General features: G+C 44.3%; 1 protein-coding gene across 10 annotated transcripts in view; it reads left to right on the top strand.

Moving 5' to 3' along the window:
• TIAM1 (TIAM Rac1 associated GEF 1) overlaps positions 1-19,047 on the top strand; it is a 457,120-nt gene that overhangs the window by 228,432 nt on the left and 209,641 nt on the right. For 9 of the 10 annotated variants that reach the window (XM_032174685.1, XM_032174689.1, XM_032174683.1 and 6 more), the window contains one exon: positions 2,866-3,046. The gene's annotated coding sequence lies outside the window, so the exon portion shown is untranslated. Of the gene's footprint in view, positions 1-2,865; positions 3,047-10,187; positions 10,329-19,047 lie in introns of those variants that run through there. The other variant, XM_058428037.1, reaches the window with a different exon arrangement.

The following is a 19,047-nucleotide window of genomic DNA, read 5'->3' on the forward strand; positions in this document are numbered from 1 at the left end:
CACTTATTTCTTCTTTTTAGAGATGGAGTCTTGCTCTGTTGCCCAGGCTGGACTGGAGCTCCTGGGCTCAAGTGATCCTCCTGCCCCAACCTCCTGTATAGCTAGGACTATAGGCGTGTGCCACCTTATCTGACTGTTTTTGAATTGTAAATTTGTTTAATAGATACCAGATCATTAAAATTGTTTGTTTTAATAACTAATTTTTACAGAAATGTTCCCATTTTATGTACAATTTAAAATTTTTTGGTATAATATTGAACGTGCTGTCTCATAATATTTTTAAAGACTGTAGTATCTGTAGATATGTTTCCTTTTTCATTCATGGCATTATTTGTACCTTTTCCCCATCAGTCTTGCTAATGTATTATCAATTTTATTGGTCTTTTGGAAGAACCAACTTCGATTTTTGATGGTATCTTAATTGGAACACAAAGGCCACCTCTTTTCTTGAGTTTATATTCATTTTTAAAATTCTGCCCAGTGGAACTCTGTCAAAAAAGGCCTTAAACAGCCTTTGAAAATGAGCAACTGAGTTCTTTAGCTGCAAGTAGGAGGACACCATGTATTTGTCTTTGTATCTTTGACATAGATTATGTTTTTTCAGTTTTATTAAAATATACTTTCTGTTTGGGAACACCACACACAGTGGACCAAATTGTTCCAAGGTGGGTTTTGTGTATTAATTGAGGTACACCCTGTGATATTGTTCTGGAAAAATGTAACTAGAATTTACATAAGACTTACTGGTAATTTAAAGTGAATTGTAGGTACTTTCAACCCACTTGACAATACGGATTTACCTTGTATGACAGCAGAACAAATTTGCTGTAATGACTGGAGAAGACACTTCGTTTTGGTTCATATTTAATGCATGAGTCTGAGCATTTTAAAGTTTTCTCAGAACAGATTCTTTCTGAGCATATCAGAAAGGATGCTGGAGTCAGAAATACCTGGCTTTGAATTCTTGCTCTGCCACTTTTGACTGTGTGGCCTCAGGAAAATTGCCTAACCTCTCTGAACTTGTATTTCCCCAAATGTGATCTGGAAACTGATTGTGAAATTGCACTGTGAATTCAGCGTATAATGAGATTTCATTATGAATATTCATGTAAGGTTTCTATCCTTCATTTGGCACAAAGTAGGCATTTAATAGTGACACTTAGTGTTTTCAGTGTAACGATTAGTATTTTCTGCCTCCTACCCTTTCTTGTCCTACCTCCAACCTTACCACTTCTCTCAATGGAAGGTGAAGGAAGGTGAAGTTACTGCCGTAGAATAAAACAGAAACCACTTCCCCCATTTGTTCTCTCTTCATTATGGGCAAGTTCCATATTTTCAGTATTTTTATCTTGTTTTCCTAGTTGATTATCTTACCATTTCGTCCCTCCAATTTTTATCTCACTTTCCCAGGGTTGTTTTTTTTTTTCCTCTCAGTTTGTCTCATCTCCTGAGGATCTTACCCACTGCTCTGCTCTATTATTTTTTTCTTTCCTTTTTTTTTTTTTTGCCTGCCTTTAGTGTAAAAATGAAATCAGTACAAAGCCCGAAACTTGGCAGCGACTGAGATGTAAGTTAGTGGGTTGCTTCTATGAAGGCAAAGTGTGTTAAATTTAGTTACTCAAGAATTTAACTTGGAAGCTGGTCATGGCGGTGTGTGCCTGTAGTCCCAGCTATTCAGGAGGCTGACATGGGAGGGTTTTGAGGCTGTCCTGGGCAACATAGTGAGACTCCATCTCTAAAAATTAAATTAAAACAGGAAAATGCATTAAACTTGAAGATAGATGATGCTGGTGACTGCCATAGCAGTTTCGTGCCACAGATCTTGGAGTACTTTTTCAGACCTTGGAGTTTCCAAGCACTTTTGGGGAAGTGTTGATTGTTTGATATTATGGTTGATGCTGTAACCAAAAAGGGACAATAAGAGCATAGGACAGAGGAGCTTGGCTGGTTAATATTCCCCGACAAGGGAATATAGCATTATTGAGTTTAACCGACCCTGAGCCATTGGTTCTTCCTAGGGTCTCTCGGTTGACAAGGTCCTAGGGCATTAGGACCTTGTCCTATGTAATGGCATAATTACTTAGCATTTATTTATGCATCTAGTATTGCAAGGGACTGGACTGGGGATGGGAAGGGATTGTGAGCTGGGAAAAGGCTTCATTTGCTTTATGGTGCTATGCTAAAGTCATTCTGCTTTGCTCAAGGAGTGAGTCTTGGTTTACATTTTGGGTAGTGAATCAGCTTCAAGTGTGGAGTTATTTTCAATGAAGACAGATTGACTAGCTGCACCTGGTCTGGCCTGCCCGCTATGACTTGGTGGTGCTATTTTGTTCTAGCCAATGCTTTCATGAGAATAGAGAACAAGGAGGCGTAGTTTTCATGAGTATTTTGCAACACCCGCTTCTCCAGTTTATTTTGATGCCATTGCTTGAAAACAAGTGTTAGCATGGCTTTCATTGGTAACACTTTTAGGGAAGAGATCTTCACTTTTGGAAAGTTTTGTTTCTTGAATGGTTCAGGGTGAATTGATTTGTGAGCTCTTGTACTGAATCGTAGAGCTTCCTCTAGTACCTTGCAGCCACATGCTTCAGTGTTTCCATTAACTATGAGATTTTGGTGGGCAAGAATCTCTACAGTCGAGGTGCTTTCTACAAAGCTATAGATAACTAAACCTGGTAAATGCTTCTTTATTAAAATATGAACTGCTTATCAACATATCCATACTCTAATGTATTGAGTGTCTACAACATGTAAGGTACTTTTCCTGTGTTATCACGTTAATGTTTCTGAGGATAATCTTGCAATCTCTAGAGGTATATAAAAAAGAAGCACAAAACCCATTATTTTCTTATGTTGCTCTTATAGGTAGAATCACTGTGGACTGAGACCCACCTTTCTAGACCTGAAGCCCAGGAGGAGGAAGAGGAGGCTGGTTGGTACCATGGGGCATAATGCTCTGAATCCTAGTCTCTCACCTAGTATATGAGCAGTCCCTGCAGATGGCACATTTGGAGATCTTGACAAAGCCTCTTCTGTTTCCAATGGGGTAAGTGTGGCGTTTGCAAAAGGCTGGGGAATGAGGATTGAAGCTTTTAAAGTCTTTATTATCTTGATCCTGCCCAAATCCACCTTTTTGGGGACAATAGAAAGTTCATTGTTTGTGACGATTGTTTTGGTGGTTAAAGGGTTGCTGAGTCTCCCCACTTGCAATCTGAGGCTTTGAAATGGGTTTCCTGGGAAGCTTTCCCATTCTTCCTGGGTGGTTCCCATGGTTATTTTGTTTTGGAGTTGGCTGCGGGTAATCCTCTGTCTTTCTGACTTCTCTTTTGTCTGTCCCCATGATACTAGGAAAGGGGAAGAAGGAATTGATTTGGATGCAGCTGGGGAAACTTGGTATCAACGTGCTGGTTTGAGGGCTCTTGGGTGTGGGTTCACATCACTTTTAACGAGACAGGGTGAGCATTGATGTAAACTGCTAAGTGGTTTTGTTCAAGTGGAGTATTTCATGCGGCCTCCCTGCTGCGGTGAAACTGGACGTCTTTATTGCATGACAGGCTTGGGGCTTTCACAGAATGGATCAAGTGGTCGCCGTGCAACGTTCGCAGTTACTCCAAGAGAACAAATATGCTGCAAAGACACCCTCCCTACTTCCTGTATGTGGCACAGACCCCTTCTAGGGAATTCCAGCAGAAAGGACTGTGCGTACTTGAGTCTCCCTTCTTCTAAGTGGGAACGGTCATGTTAGCTCATGCAGTCCCCGTTTACTTCCTAAGGAGAGAATGACGAAGACCAAAAGGGGCTTTCTAGCTATGCGAAGTTGCTCTTGTTCTTTTCAACTTTGCCTTCCTCTCATGGACAAACGTACCTCGACCTTGTTAGCAGGTGACATCGGGATGCATTATTTAACCTTTACCAGGTTTGGCTCCTATGTTGGTTGGTACAGAAATTGAACACAATAGGAGACTGTGGACTTGAGAGAGAGCAAGAATCACAGATGCTTCCTGAGGAATGCATGATTCCTGTAACTTTTAGAGTTTCCCACCCTGCATTCCGGGTCCTGCTTTGCAGATCTTGCAGTGACTTGTTCCTCCAGTCTTACCTGCTACTCCGCTCTGCCTGCATCCAGACACACAGTGGCGTAGCCACTCCTTTCTCTGCATGTACACGGTGGCTTGGAGATACCTTTTTTTCAAGGGCTGTCTGGACACGGAGCAGATAAGACCTCCGGGTTGACCTGGAATATGTGCACCCTCCTCAGGGTTAGCCCTTGCTAGGGATGCCCTGGGGGTACAGGAACTCCCAGGTCGCTGGTTAAAGGGAATCCAGCCCCTAAGGGCACCCTCCAACAGAGAGTGGAGCCAAAGCACTCACTTTCCCTGTGATAATACAGACACATTGTATTATCATAATTAGGTTACGTGCCTTTTTCAAGGGGTAAAAATAATCATATAAATAATAATAGGCTGGGTGTGGTGGCTCACGCCAGTAGTCCCAGCAGGTAGGGAGGCCAAGGTGGGCGGATTACTTGAGGTCAAGAGTTCGAGCCAGTCTGGCCAACATGGTGAAACCCTGTCTCTACTAAAATACAAAAATTAGCCGGGTGTGGTGGCGCATACCTGTAATCTCAGCTACGCGGGAGGCTGAGGCTGGAGAATCGCTTGAACCCTGGAGGTGGAGGTTGCAGTGAGCTGAGATCGTACTACCGCACTTCAGCCTGGGCAATAGAGCAAGACTCTGTCTCAAAATAATAATAATAATAATAATAATAATAATAATAATAATAATAAAAACAACAACAATTAACCCTTTGGAGCACCAGCTGTCCACGTTCAGCCCCTATCCCTTTGGGTCCCCTTCACCTGTCTAGTAAATTCCCTCTCCCTGAGTGCTTTCGCTCCTGCTGTCTTTGGTGGAGGGTACCCTTAGGGGCTGGATTCCCTTTGGCCAACTACCTGGTAGTCTCTATACCCCCAGGGCATCCCTAGCAAGGGCTAACCCTGAGAACAGTGCACATATTCCAGGCCAACGCTGAGGTCTTATCTGCCCTGGGTCTACAGTGCCCCCAGGGCTTCCTTCCCTTCAAGATCTCCCCTACCTACTTTCTGGTTTTCTCTGAAAACACTTCCTAATCAAAAATGTATACATGACTTCTCACCTCTGGCCTAAGTAACCTATTCAAAGCAATAGCATTTGAAAGTGAGGTCCCGGGATTTGAACCAGGCAGCCTGGCCTACGGAGTCTAGTCTCTTGATCACTGTGCTATTGTGTGTTCCTCCAGTGTGGGCTGCTTGGATTCTCTTTATACTTGCCCCAGCATGGCTACAGTGACTGCCATGGCGTGCCTAGTAAATGTTAGCTGAACGAGTGGCCACACAGCCCGCCAGAGTCAGCTTTCCTGAGTCCTGTCTCAGGGCACCTGCCCTTGTTGGTTACCCCCATTGGCCTCCTGCTCTCTGCCAATTCAGATTTTACCTCTCCTTCAGGGTCAGTTCAAGTCCACCTCCTCCCGGCTGTCTTTCTGGACTGCCCCAGCCACTGTGATTTTTGCCCCTTGGAACCAGTGTTCCTTCTCAGATGATGTTACCCTTCCGAGCTCTCCCTGAAGTGGGATCATGAGTCCCTGAGAGCTGTGATTGTGCCCTGTGCCACATGTGCCACAGTGTTGAGGGATTCTTTTTGGGAATAAAACCCGGTCAGAGCTGTCCAAAGAAATGTCAACATTGCTTCCAGGTTCTGTGAGCAAAGGAAAATAATGAGGTTAAAGAGCAAAACTAAAAAAAAAAAAAAAAAAGCAAGGGGCAATTCTAAAAATGGTTAGCCCATTTCCGTGTAAGCCTGTTGTGTATTTTCACACTGCAGCTGCTCAAGTTGAGTCATAGAATGGATGTGTCATCTCTTGGCTTCAGGCACAGTGGCTAGACCATCTTCCCCCTGGAGGGAGTTTAAGCACATTTATGTGATGAATAATGTGGATTCTCCCCCAATACTTGGGATGTAGTTCAACAGATTTCGTGCAAATGGTAGATGAAACATGTCAAGCATCTTTTATCCACATTCGAAAGATACCAGAAATATGTCCCAGCAGAGTCAGTGCACTGAGTCTTAGCTGATGGCCGGCCGAACACTCCCCAGTGGCATCTCTCTTCACTTGTGCTGTCTTGGACATCTTCTGCCTCCTGGGTGCGCCCCCCCATTGTAAGGCTATGGAAGGAGGGCCAGGGCTGGAAAGGAAGATGCAAACATTGAGCACCTACTGTGTACCTGGCATTCTTCTCTTTTGTAATCTCTAACAATACATGATTGCACCTCACAGCCCCTCTGGGCCTGTGGGTATTCTCATCTCCAAGTCTACTTGGTGGAAACTAGGTAGCTTGACTAAAATCACTCTATTGTGGCAGTGACCCTGGAGTTGAACTGTGTTTTATCTGATTTCCAAACTCATCACTGTTCCCACACATCTTGACCTCCAGTTCTGAATATAAACAGAGACATTTAGATGAGGATGTCTAATGGTCATATTAACTCTAGAATTTGGAGACTCTTGAGTTTCTTTCTTTTTTTTTTTTGAGACAGAGTCTCGCTCTGTCACCCAGGCTGGAGTGCAGTGGTGTGATCTCGGCTCACTGCAACCTCCGACTCCCACGTTCAAGCAATTCTCCCGCCTCAGCCTCCCAAGTAGCTGGGATTACAAGTGTGCACCACTATGCCCAGCTAATTTTTGTATTTTTAATAGAGACAGGGTTTCACCATGTTGGCCAGGATGGTCTTGAACTCCTGACCTCAGGTGATCCACCCGCTTCGGCCTCCCAAAGTGCTGGGATTACAAGCATGAGCCACCGCACCTGGCTTGAGTTTATTTCTGATCTAAATCTTTTCTACATTAGCCAATTCCTCCTACCACTTCACTGTTCATGAACTTGTTGAAGTCATTATTGTCTGAAATACCATGTTTATTTTAGGTTTAACTTTGTGGAGGGTGGGGGGGGGGTCAGGTAATATTTTAAAAACTGCAAAATTAGGGATCTCATTTTATTTTTAGATGCTCATCCACAGATGAAACATATCAGGCTGAACACCCTCAGGAAAGTTAAGGAGATTGATGCTTCTCTTTAGGAACCAGGAACCTCTCCGGTTAGACAGAGGACTCTTCTTTCACTGACTTGTTTTGTGGCACAAACGGCCTGGGATGTCGATGCGTTGGGTCTGATGCAAGATACCCTGGAGCCTTCCCTGGCCTGTCCTTCTCCTACCCATGTCGCGTAAACATTGGCATGGCAGGGACAGATGGCCACTCCGGGAACTCCTTGGATGTCACATTTGGTTGCCTGGGTGGGGGGTCGGGTGGTTGCAGCCAGTCTCCACTGGAGGGAGGAGAGGCTGACTGGGAAATAGTCCCGTGGCAGTGGGTAAACACAAGCTCACATCCGGAAAGGCTGGGCGCCCTGGTACGTGTGCAGGCTGGGGCGGTAATGGAGTCAGATGCAACATAAGTGTGTTTAGCTTGGGAAGGAGCCAGTCTGCTCAAAGCACACAGCCTTTTCTCTCTGCTCCTAATTGATGCTCAGCAGAGTTTGGTTTGCTTATGGGGATGGGAATGAACCTTGTGGGGGCTGTGAAGGGAGGGATGGGCTGCAGATAACTACTTTCAGAGCTAGAAAAAAATTCTTTCCAGAGGCCTGGGTTAGCTTTACTGGAGGCGCAGGTGAGGGTATCTGAAATCCCCGAGGAGTCAAGATAGAGCAGTTAGGTGCCCTTATCAGTGGGATTTTTTTGCTGATCAAATAGCATCAGTATGTTAATGAGGACTGAAGCATTGATGAAGAACAGCCGAGTGCAGTGTTTCCTGCATAAAATCCCATGGATTCCAGAGGCTGAGCAGGGGGAGAATCCCTTGAGCCAAGGAGTTTGAGGCTGCAGTGAGTCAGAACCATGCCATTGCACTCCAGCCTGGGCAACAGAGTGAGATCCCAAGTCCAAAAAAAAAAAAGTGGGGGTGGGGATGATAAAGAAACAGCACCCAGGTAGGGAGGGCTGGAGGCAGCAGAATCCCTCTTCAAAGAAAGCACAAGAGTTGACATTGGATGAAAATAAAATGGGTTTTTCGTGGTTTCAGCTTCAGAATGGAACACTAGGGGCTGTTGCAATTGCCTGCATGCAAACCAAGCGTGGGGTTGAATCGAAGTGGAAAAGCCTATAGCCATGAGCGTTGATTGGAAGCGTTTCCGATTCTCACCTCTAGGTAGTAACTGTTGCTATTTATCTTTCTAATGTATTTGCAGAAGTCTCAACAAGCCAAGGTAAGGTAATGTATTCAAGTTAGCAGAGTGACATCTAGTTACTATGCTTCATATTAATTTTTTGGGGGGTAGGGTGGTGTGGTTAGCTCATTTATTCTTTCAACAAGTCATTTGTTGGGTAGCTATGAATATCATCTTTGGGGTACAGTGTAGAATATCATCTTTGGGGTGCAGTGTAGCTTACAGTGTAGAAGGGAAGAAAAGATATACCATCAAGAATTCATAAGTGTTCAGGCCAGGCATGATGGCCCATGCCCATAGTCTCAGCACTTTGGGAGGCTGAGGTGGGAAGATCACTTGAGCCTAGGGATTCGAGACCAGCCTGAGCAATAAAGTGAGGCCTCATCTCTACGAGAAAATAAAAAACTTAGCCAGGGTGTGGTGGTGCATGCCTGTGGTCCAGCCTACGCAGGAAGCTGAGGCAGGAGGATTGCTTGAGCCCAGAAGGTTGAGGCTGCAGTGAGCCATGTTTGCGCCACTGCACTCCAGCTTGGGAGACAGAGCCAGACTCTGTCTCAAAAGAAAAAACAAAGAGAGAGAGAGTTCATGTAAGAGTTCAAATGAGAGGTACAAACTAGAAGTTTGATAAATTTGAAGAGTCAGGACATTGAATCTTCAAAGTAATCCAATGAGCTGTTATCATTCCAGTTTTACTGCTGAAAAAAACGGAGGTGGAGAGAAGTGCCTCAACTAGGCTCAGCAGCCCCCAGGCGGACAAACCACACCTACCCAGATCCTCAGCCCTCTGGGCAGCAGAGAAACCCCTGGCTCTGTGGTCCTAATTTCCCTGTGTTGGTAGCTCAAGCAGTGAACAGTGCATCTACAATCTTTAATTATTTATTTAAAATAAAAATTGCTTTTGAGAGATGGGGTCTCGCCATGTTGCCCAAGCTGGCCTTGAAATCCTGGCCTCAAGCAATCCTCCTGCCTCAGCCTCTTGAGTGGCTGGGACTGCAGTCACACATCACCATGCCTGGTTTATTTAGTTCTTTTTAAGAGTTGGGACAGAAAACCAGTGTGGACTCTTAGTATTTCTGCTTCACCTTTCTCAATATTTAGAGGAATCTAGTTTGCGCAGATGTCTGATGAGCCATTAAGTCATGAAGAGCTCTAACCAACAGACTTTTTTTTTGTAGGTCATTGGAGGGTGATTTTAATGATCACGTACATTGTGTGAATGTGAGTGTGGGCGTTTTATCGCGGGTTCCCTGGTGGTGGTTTGAGCATTTTCTCTGGGTGGTTCCAGTGGCAGTGTTGATACTGCTAGAAATGGTTCCTGCTCAGGGCACAGTGATTTTTCTCTTTTGGTGGAAAAAAAAAGTTTTTTTGAATGAGGTGCGTGAGGGTATTTCTGGTAAGCTCAGTCATGTATGTTTAAACAAAATGATTATCATTATTTGCTAGTTAGTATTTCATTAATATGAAATATGAGAGGGTGAGCACTGGGCTAGAAAGAGGTCAGGAGACCGAAGTTCTTATCCTGGGCTCTTCCTGACTCTTCAGCCTTAATTGAGCCAGTTACTCGGGGCTGTGAGTTGCATCCTTAGGTTCCTTGAGATGTATAGAAGTTTCTCTCTGTATAGTTGGCAAAGCCTGTAATATGGATATTATGGACCAAGACTCAACTTTTAGCTTGATAGTGCTGCATTATTTATTTACACATTATTTATTTGTTTCTTTCAGTCTCAGATGCCGTGGCTGGATTTTATATTTTTGGTGTTGTATTTTAAAATACCGTGTTAACTTCTGGTTGTTTTTTCTTTTCTTTTCTTTTCTTTTCTTTTCTTTTTTCTTTTCTTTTCTTTTCTTTTCCTTCCTTCCTTCCTTCCTTCCTTCCTTCCTTCCTTCCTTCCTTCCTTCCTTCCTTTCTTTCTTTCCTTTTTACTCCAGGAGTAGGGGGTTTCATGTAGGATGAAAATGAAAACTAAAGAAAAAATAGGATCTGGAAGTAATTTTGAGAGCAGAAAAATTAAACAAAATGGGAAAATACACCGTTTTGTTACTAGCCGGGTGAAGAGAACACAGGAGCGTGTACGTGCTTTTTCTCAGTAATTGTATATGTTAGACACGGATTATGTTTTCACTGGGACCTTGCAGTTAAAAGAAAGCAAAAAGCAGATCTGGATGTTCAATATTTCCCTTTTCTCAAGAGCACGTGAAGTTGGTATTGAAATGCGAGTTGCCTGCCTCATATTTCCATCGTTTGAAATCAGACTGAAATCCGGCACGTGGGACCCTCATTCTGTGACCCCTGTCTGTGTATCCACCAGGCTTCCTTGCCAGCCCTCTTTTTGACTCACAAATGGCAGTGGGTGTGAGTGCCCAGGAATACTTAGAGTGGTAAATACAGGATTTGGGAAATTTATCTGCAGAATGTCAGCCCTCAGTGGGAAAGTAGTGCTGTCCAATGGAAGGCCTGTCAAATGCCTTTTGGTTGGATGTTTCAAGCTGGTGTGGCGTAGCCGGAGATTCCCAGTCCTCAGGAGTGTGGTAGGGTAGGCTCTGTCCTACCAGGAATGCATTTGGATTTTAGAGATAGTTGAGAAGTAGTTTCTTTTGGAATAATATTTAAGACATGTTTGGGTTCTGGGACATCCTCCTTCCTCATTTTTCCCCTGGGAGTCATTGTGGCTGGTTGGGCCTATGGGCCTGCAGGCAGTGTTTGATGTGGTGAGCTCCCCTTTTCCAAGGGATGAACCTATCTGCCTTGAGATGCCTACAGTTTTGCAACTTTGGTTTAATAATTATATATGGATTTTGAGACATAATTGGTGGGATGGATGCTTACTTTCACAATTCATTTCTACTCCTGTGTCCAGAAATTTGTAGGCATCTTTGTTTTAAAGTTTGTCATCATCTTCGTTGACTACTTGGTTGAATCTTTGAAATGCATTCAACCCAGCATTTTTTTTTTTTATTTTAGCACTGGCTCTGTATTTCAGAGCAGTGGGTCCTTCAGAGAACATGTGGGCTGGTAGTACCAGTTGGGAAAATACAGCCTAAGTATAATGGAATCTACAGCAAAGTTCCACAGACATGTTTATTTAATAGGGACAAAAGAAAATATTCAAATCACATTTTACCTTTCCGAGTTTATAAATCCATCTAAAGTGCTTGAAAAAAAAATCATAGTATTAGAAATGGATGCATGTATATATAAAACTAACACTAGACTTCTTTGCCAAATTTAACTTCTCAAAAGTGTTCTTAGAAAGAGGTACTTTCTTGGAGAGTACGAAGTCTATTTTGTCTCTAACTCACTAAGGTCATTCTTTTCATTTCTCTTTTGGTGTGTCTCCCCACACCAAACTGCTATTAAAAACATACAGAGAACCTTGGGAGGCTGAGGCAGGTAGATCACTTGAGGTCAGGAGTTCAAGACCATCCTGGCCAACATGGTGAAACCCCGTCTCTACAAAAATACAAAAATCAGCCAGGCATGGTGGTGCACGCCTGTAATCCCAGCTACTTGGGAGGCTGAGGCACGAGAATCACTTGAGCCTGGGATGGGGAGGTTGCAGTGAGCTGAGATTGCTTGCACCACTGTACTCCAGCCTGGGCAACAGAGGGAAACTCTGTCCCCCAAAAAGAAAAACAAAAACAAACAAAAAATACAAAGAACCATGCAAAAAAACAAAAACAACCCTGCACACGGATGTTTATGGCAGGTTTATTGGAAACTTGGAAACGACCAAGATGCCCTTCAGTAAGTGAATGTATAAACTGTGGTACATCCAGCTAATGGAATATTATTCAGCACTGAAAAGAAATGAGCTAGTCATTAAAGAACATGGAAGAACCATCAAGGTGGTTGCCAGGGGCTAGGGAGGAGGGAGGGATGAACAGGCAGGGCACACAGGACTGGTGCTCCCAGGGTGGTGAAACTACTCTGTATGAGACTGTGATGGTGGATACAAGTCATTATACATTCATCCAAAGCCATGGAATCTACAGCTTCAAGACTGAACCCTAATGTAAACTATGGACTTCGGGTAATAATGGTGTGTCAATATATGTTTATTGATTGCAACAAACAGACCATTCTGTTGAAAGATGTTGGTAGTCGGGGAGGCTGTGCGTATGGGGCAGGAGGTATACGGGAAATCTCTGTGCTTTCTGCGTCATTTTGTTGTGAACCTTAAACTGCTCTATCAAATGGTTTTATGAAACAGCAACAACATTCAAACCAAAGTTGAGGAGACACAGCACTGCATTCTACTCATGACATCTAGTAAAGTGTCTTTTGACCTATAGTACTTGAAGTTCTTTGCAGCCCATCGGCTTGGGCAGCAGTCACTGGGCAGCAGGGGAGAATCCCTCATCAAGCAGGAGGCTGTGATACTCTAAGAATGGGATTTTCCCTGGTGGCTTCATAGCTGTGAAAGCACTGACTTCACGTTCCTGTTTTCTTCCTTCTGGCCGTGTGCTGCGCTGTGGACACTAAGGATGCATTTTCTGGTGAGCTGATTCATATGGTAGATGCCGTGTTAGCCACATTTTCCTACATCAAGGGTGGTTACGGAGAGCAGGGATTTGGTCATATTTGAAAGTACTGTGACCTGGGGACCAGAAATGGTCAAATCCTGCCTCAGTCTTATCACCCTTCCCACAAGGAGTCGCCAGGACTGTGTGCACAGGCACCTTAGCACGAAAGTGAGCAATTATGAGGATTTTTCTGGGAGCCGACCTCAGTGTTTCTCCTTGTGGGTTGTCTTTGACTTTTGAAGTCAGCATCTGTGTGTTCACTGCGTTCACATGCTCAGTTGCAGGTAGTAAGGAGACAATAGGGCAGAAGGCTGGGAAGCATCCTTACCCTCAGGGAACTGACATTCTGGATACAGACAATATCAAGAGATGTTGTCCCTGCGTATCTGTGGGGGGTTGGTTCCAGGATGTCCCCTCCCTGCCCTGAGGACACCAAAATCCACAGATGCTTAATCTCTTATGGAAAATGGCATAGCATTTGCATATAATTTAGGCACATCCTTCCACACATTTAAAATCATCTCCGGATACCTAAAACAAAATAAATGCTATGTAATAGTTGTTATACTGTATTGTTTAGGGAATGATGACAAGAAAAAAAGTCTGGGCTGGGCATGGTAGCTCACACCTGTAATTCCAGCACTTTGGGAGGCCAAGGCAGGAATATCATTTGAGCCTGGGAGTTCGAGACCAGTCTGAGCAACATAGCGAGACCCCATCTCTACAAAAAATAGAAGAATTCACCACAGGTTCTCACTCATAAGTGGAAGCTGCTCAATGAGAGCACATGGACACAGGGAGGGGAACATCACATACCCGGGCCTGTCGGGGGGTGGGGGTCAAAGGGAGGGGGAGCATTAGGACAAATACGTAATGCATGCAGGGCTTAAAACTTAGATGACGGGTTGATCAGTGCAGCAAACCACCATGGCACATGTATACCTGTGTAACTAACCTGCACATTCTGCACATATATCCCAGAACTTAGAGTAAAATTAAAAAAAAAAAAAAATTAGCCAGGCGTGGTCCCTTGTGCCTGTGTTCCCAGCTACTCAGGAGGCTGAGGTGGGAGGATCATGTGAGCCTAGGAAGCTGAGGCTGCAGTGAGCCGTGATTGTGCTGCTGCTTTCCAGCCTGGGCGACAGAGTGACACCTTGTCTCAAAAAATAAAATAAAATATGTACGTGTTAACTACAGGCACAATCATTTCTTGATTTATTTTGGATATTTTTGATCTACAGTTGATTGAGTCCACGGATATGGAAGCCATGGATACTGAACCCGTGGTTAGGGAGTGGCGACTGTAGTTACAACATGTACCATGTGGGAAGGTGATTGTTACAGTGGAGGCCCTTGAAGCAAGGAAGTGTTGAGTGTGTGAGCTTTTGAACATAGGGGAGTTAGGAAGGCCCCACTGCATGGGTGACATTGCAGCCAAGATGGCAAGGGGTTGAGGAAGCAAACCCTGTGCTGACAGAGGGAGCATTGATGCATGGCTGGGCTGGGCATGTTGGGATTTTGGGTGGAAAGAGCAAAGTGGGAGAGCCAAGGAGATGCAGACAGAGGAGGGTCGTCAGGCAGGGTCTGCGGGACTGCTGGTGAGATGGGAAGGCTTTGAGGGTTGTGGGTAGGACTAGGGAGACACGATCTGGTTTAGGTCCATAGGTTCTCCCTGACGGCTGCGTTGGGAGGAGACTACACACCATTTCATGTGGACCATGGTTCTCAGTAAGCCTGTGTTTGGGCATCGATTAGACTTTGTTATTGCTCACACAGTCCGGATCCCACTGGTGCAGGGTGGTGGAGGAGTGGTCTTTATTTTTGCAACTTCTCTAGGCACAAATCTTTTTTCTTCTTTTCTGTTTGCTTTTCTTTTTCTTTTTCTTTTTTTTTTGAGATGGCGGCGTTTCACTCGTGTTGCCCAGGCTGGAGTGCAGTGGCGCATCTCAGCTCACTGCAACCTCTGCCTCTCGTGGGTTCAAGCAATTCTCATGCCTCAGCCTCCCAAGTAGCTGGGATCACAGGTGTGCATCACCACACCAGGCTAATTTTTTCTATTTTTAGTAGAGATGGGTTTTGCTATGTTGGCCAGGTTGGTCTCGAACTCCTGACCTCAAATGATCTGCCCACCTCAGCCTCCTGAAGTGTTGAGATTACAGGCGTGAGCCACTGCGCCCAGCCCACAGATCTCTTTCTTTACATAAGATGAAGAAAGGGACTTTTTATCCTATAAGGGTACTTAGCTGATGAATTCTAGAATGAGTTCAAGCGTGGCTAAAAAATACTTGAAGATAATTTTGGGTTCTCTGCAGCCCAATGTTTCATTTACCTTCGAAACAGAAAGCTCCTCCTCCCTGCACATGCTCTGTGTTGCCCCCTTGCCTTGCCCCTGAGCAAATTTGACCCTCTTTTCCATTGATCACTTCCCTTTTTGGTTCAGGCTGCTCCTCTGGGGTTTTAGTTCTGAAATAAGCAAACCATTTGTCATATTTGCTTCCTTCTCACTGGAGCCGCATGTTAAATCGCGGCCAGAACACATCTGTCAGATCTCTGAGCTTTTCAAAAATGCAAATCTGAATGTTTTGGCATATGACCCTGTTAGCCTGTTTTAAGTGGCGTGTGGTAAACTTGCCCACAGATGTTAGTGTACCCGTCTACTTTGAACAAAATAATAATAACTTTCACATCTGGTCCTCTTTTCATCTAGGGATCTTAAAACCCCAAGTGCATATTAATTAAACTTCACATCACTGGAAGGTAGGGAAGGGATGGAGGGCAATCGCTTTAATCACCACTGCAAGAAACTTAGAGGGATTGCCCCTGGGTAACACATGCCTTTCATCTAGCATCTTAAATACTTCCCGAGTATTACCTGGTGGGAAGTGTATGATCACGCACATCTGCAGGGCGTGGGGAATACCCTGAGATACCAGGGACTTGCCCTATCTTTTTGTTGTTGTCATTGCAGAAGCCTTCTTTCTTTCCAGTTCATGGGCTTTTACCACTTAATATGGATTATTTGGAGTCTGATGGTGTGCACTGAAGGATGGTATCGTTAACTGGTAAAGCTGTTTGGTTTTCTTTCCATCTTTTTAGTTTGGTATACAGATAGGCAGGAAGTTCCTTTGAAAATTTCAGCTGCCTTCCAAGCTGGTCATTGGGAATTCTCCATGCATGGCATGGTACATCCCCTTCCCTCTAAGAGTCCCTTCCCAGAAAGACTATCAGGTGAGCTGGGACAACAGAAAGATAGGAGAGGACCATGACTGATCAGAGGACAGAGTGGCAGCTGCTGAAGTCCATTCCTAGAGAATGGGGTGTTCTATAAGAAAAATGGAACAAAACAAAATCAGGAAATGGTATGGTCATGTCATTAATAGGTGGGAATTCAGCTGCTCACCTGTGGGAGGGGAGTTGGGGTCTCGCTGAGGTCAGGGTGTTTAGATGCACAACAGTTGTTCTCCAGGGGGACTCTGCCTGACAGTGGAAAAGCAGAGGCCTCAGCAGGGTCTGGAGGGTCTGGAGGGCGTGAGATACACGGTTGGTTTGCAAAGGGATGCGCTTCTTCAATTTTAAATGGAAAGTCTTTAGCTCCATTTTAAACAATTTCTAAATGCCAGTGTGTAGTATATCTACTGCTTTTATTTGCAGTTGCATGTGAAAGTAAACAGTAAAGGGGAAAAATACTGAAAAGTGTGGGTTCTTCAATGCCCCCTCCATGTGATACCTCTTGACTCACTGATGGCTGGTTTCTTTCCAGCTTTATGACTTAAAAGGTAGAAACATACCTATATTTCCCCAGATACACGATGAATATTTATGTTATTTTAGATGAACATTCTTCTGAATACATTCCTTTTTTTTTTTTTTTTGAGACAGAGTCACGCCCTGTCACCCAGGCTGGAGTGCAGTGGTGCCATCTTGGCTCACTGCAACCTCTGCATCCTAGGTTCAAGTGTTTCTTATGCCTCAGCCTCCCGAGTAGCTGGGATTACAGGTGAGCGCCACTACACCTGGCTAATTTTTTTATTTTTAGTAAAGACAGGGTTTTGCCATGTTGGCCAGGCTGGTCTCGAACTCCTGACCTCAAGTGATCCACCTGTTTCGGCCTCCCAAAGTGCTGGGATTATAGGCATGAGCCACTGCACCTGGCCCCTTCTGAATAAATTCTAAAAACATACTCTATGAGAATGTATCTTTCCATGATTCTTCTCTAGTAGTATGAAACTAAAAACTAATTTTTTTTTTTTTTTTTTGAGACAGGGCCTCCTTCTGTCACCCAGGCTAGAGTGCAGTGGTGTGATTGATCACAGCTTACTGCACCTCAACCTCCCAGGCTCAAGTGGTCTTCCTACCTCTGCCTCCCGAGTAGGTGGGACTACAGGTGCACACCACCATTCCTGGCTAATTTTGTATTTTTTTTTGTAAGATGGGGTCTTGCCATGTTGTCCAGGCTGGTCTCGAACTCCTGGGCTCAAGTGATCTGCCTGCCTTGGCCTCCCAAAGTGCTGGAATTACAGGTGTGAGCCACCGCGCCTGGCCTGTAAAAAAATACTTCTGTTCTTTTCTTTGGTTATTATAGTGTTGGTGTACTCATTGTTTACCCTTGTGGCCCTATTGAGGGATGCTGGTGTGGAGTAGGTATTCACCATTTCCCTATACTTTAGGGGCAGTACAGGGAAACACTACCAAAATATTTCTTAAATATTTTTGAAATATTTAAAGAAATGATTTTGTTGTTTGGAAACCAAATCAAGCCAAAATCTTTGTCTCCAGCCTGACTGTCACATATTCTAGTTGGGCAGTTAATCTCTTTGCTTTTGGCAATGTTAGGGGCCCTGTGGATGGAATCCTAGAATTCAGAGGTAGGCTAGAGGCAGCTGTCTGAAAGTTACAGGCAGAAAAGATGGCTGAGAGCAGCACCGTGGGAGTAAAAATCACTAGCCCTTGGATAAGTTGCCTTAAGTTCTCTGTGCTTTGGATTCTTCATTTATAAATGGGGATAAATACTTTCCTGATAGAATTGTTAGAAAATTAAGAAACTTCTTCAGCGTCTGACTTATAGTAGATCCTTTACAAGTGTCAATTACTATTACTGTTGTTATCACCATCATGGACAGCATCCCTCTGCCCATAAGCAGGCAGCAAATGAATTGTTTTTTTTTTTTTTTTTTGAGACAGAGTTTCTCTCCGTCGCCCAGGCTGAAGTGCAGTGGCGCCATCTAAGCTCACTGCAACCTCCGCCTCCCAGGTTCAAGTGATTCTCCTTTACAGAATCCACCCACAGTCTGCCCATTGAATTGAGTTATTGTTGAATGTTAGGTCCCAAACGCAATGAATTAAACTTATCCACACATGCAGTCATGGTTCTGTTTTTAAGGGGGTCAAGCAGCCATTACAGTATCCACCATTACAGTATCATTCAGAATAGTTTAACTGCCCTAAAATCCTCTGTGCTCCACCAATTCTTCCCCTTTCTTGCTAATTCCAGGAAGTCGCTGATTTTTTTTTTTTTTTTTTTTTTTTTTGAGACAGGGTCTTGCTCTGTTGCCCAGGCTGGAATGAAGTGGTGTGATCATAGCTCACTGTAGCCTTGAACTCCTGGGTTCCAGTGATCCTCCCACCTCAGCCACCTGAGTAGCTGGGACTACAAGCACACACCACCACACCCAGCTAATTTTCAAATTTTTGTTTCTTTCTTTTTTGAGACAGAGTCTCACTCTGTCACCTAGACTGGAGTTCAATGGCGCAATCCTGGTTCACTGCAACCTCTGCCTCCCAGGCTCTAGCAATTCTCCTGCCTTAGCCTCCCAAGTAGCTGGGATTACAGGCCTGCGCCACCACCCCCAGCTAATTTTTTTATTTTTAGTAGAGATGGGGTTTCGTCATGTTGGCCAGGCTGGTCTCAAACTCCTGACCTCAGGTGATCGACCCACCTCGGCCTCCCAAAGTGCTGAGGTTACAGGCGTGAGCCATCATACCTGGCCTAATTTTTGAATTTTTTATAGAGACAGTGTTTTACCTTGTTGCCCAGGTTGGTCTTGAACTCCAGGGCTGAAGTGATTTGCCCATGTTGGCCTCCCAAAGTGCTGGGATTACAGGCATGAGCCACTGCGCATGGCCTACCACTGATGTCTTTAAATAGTTTTGTTTTTTCTGAAATGTCATAAACTTGGAACCCTACAATGTGTGGTCTTCTCAGACTGGCTTAGCACCACTTTTTTATGGCTTCATGCACTTTCTTTTTTTTTTTTTTTTTTTTTTT

This window comes from Hylobates moloch, unplaced genomic scaffold, assembly GCF_009828535.3.
Source record: "Hylobates moloch isolate HMO894 unplaced genomic scaffold, HMol_V3 SCAFFOLD_14, whole genome shotgun sequence".
NCBI classification, from domain to species: Eukaryota; Metazoa; Chordata; class Mammalia; order Primates; family Hylobatidae; genus Hylobates; species Hylobates moloch.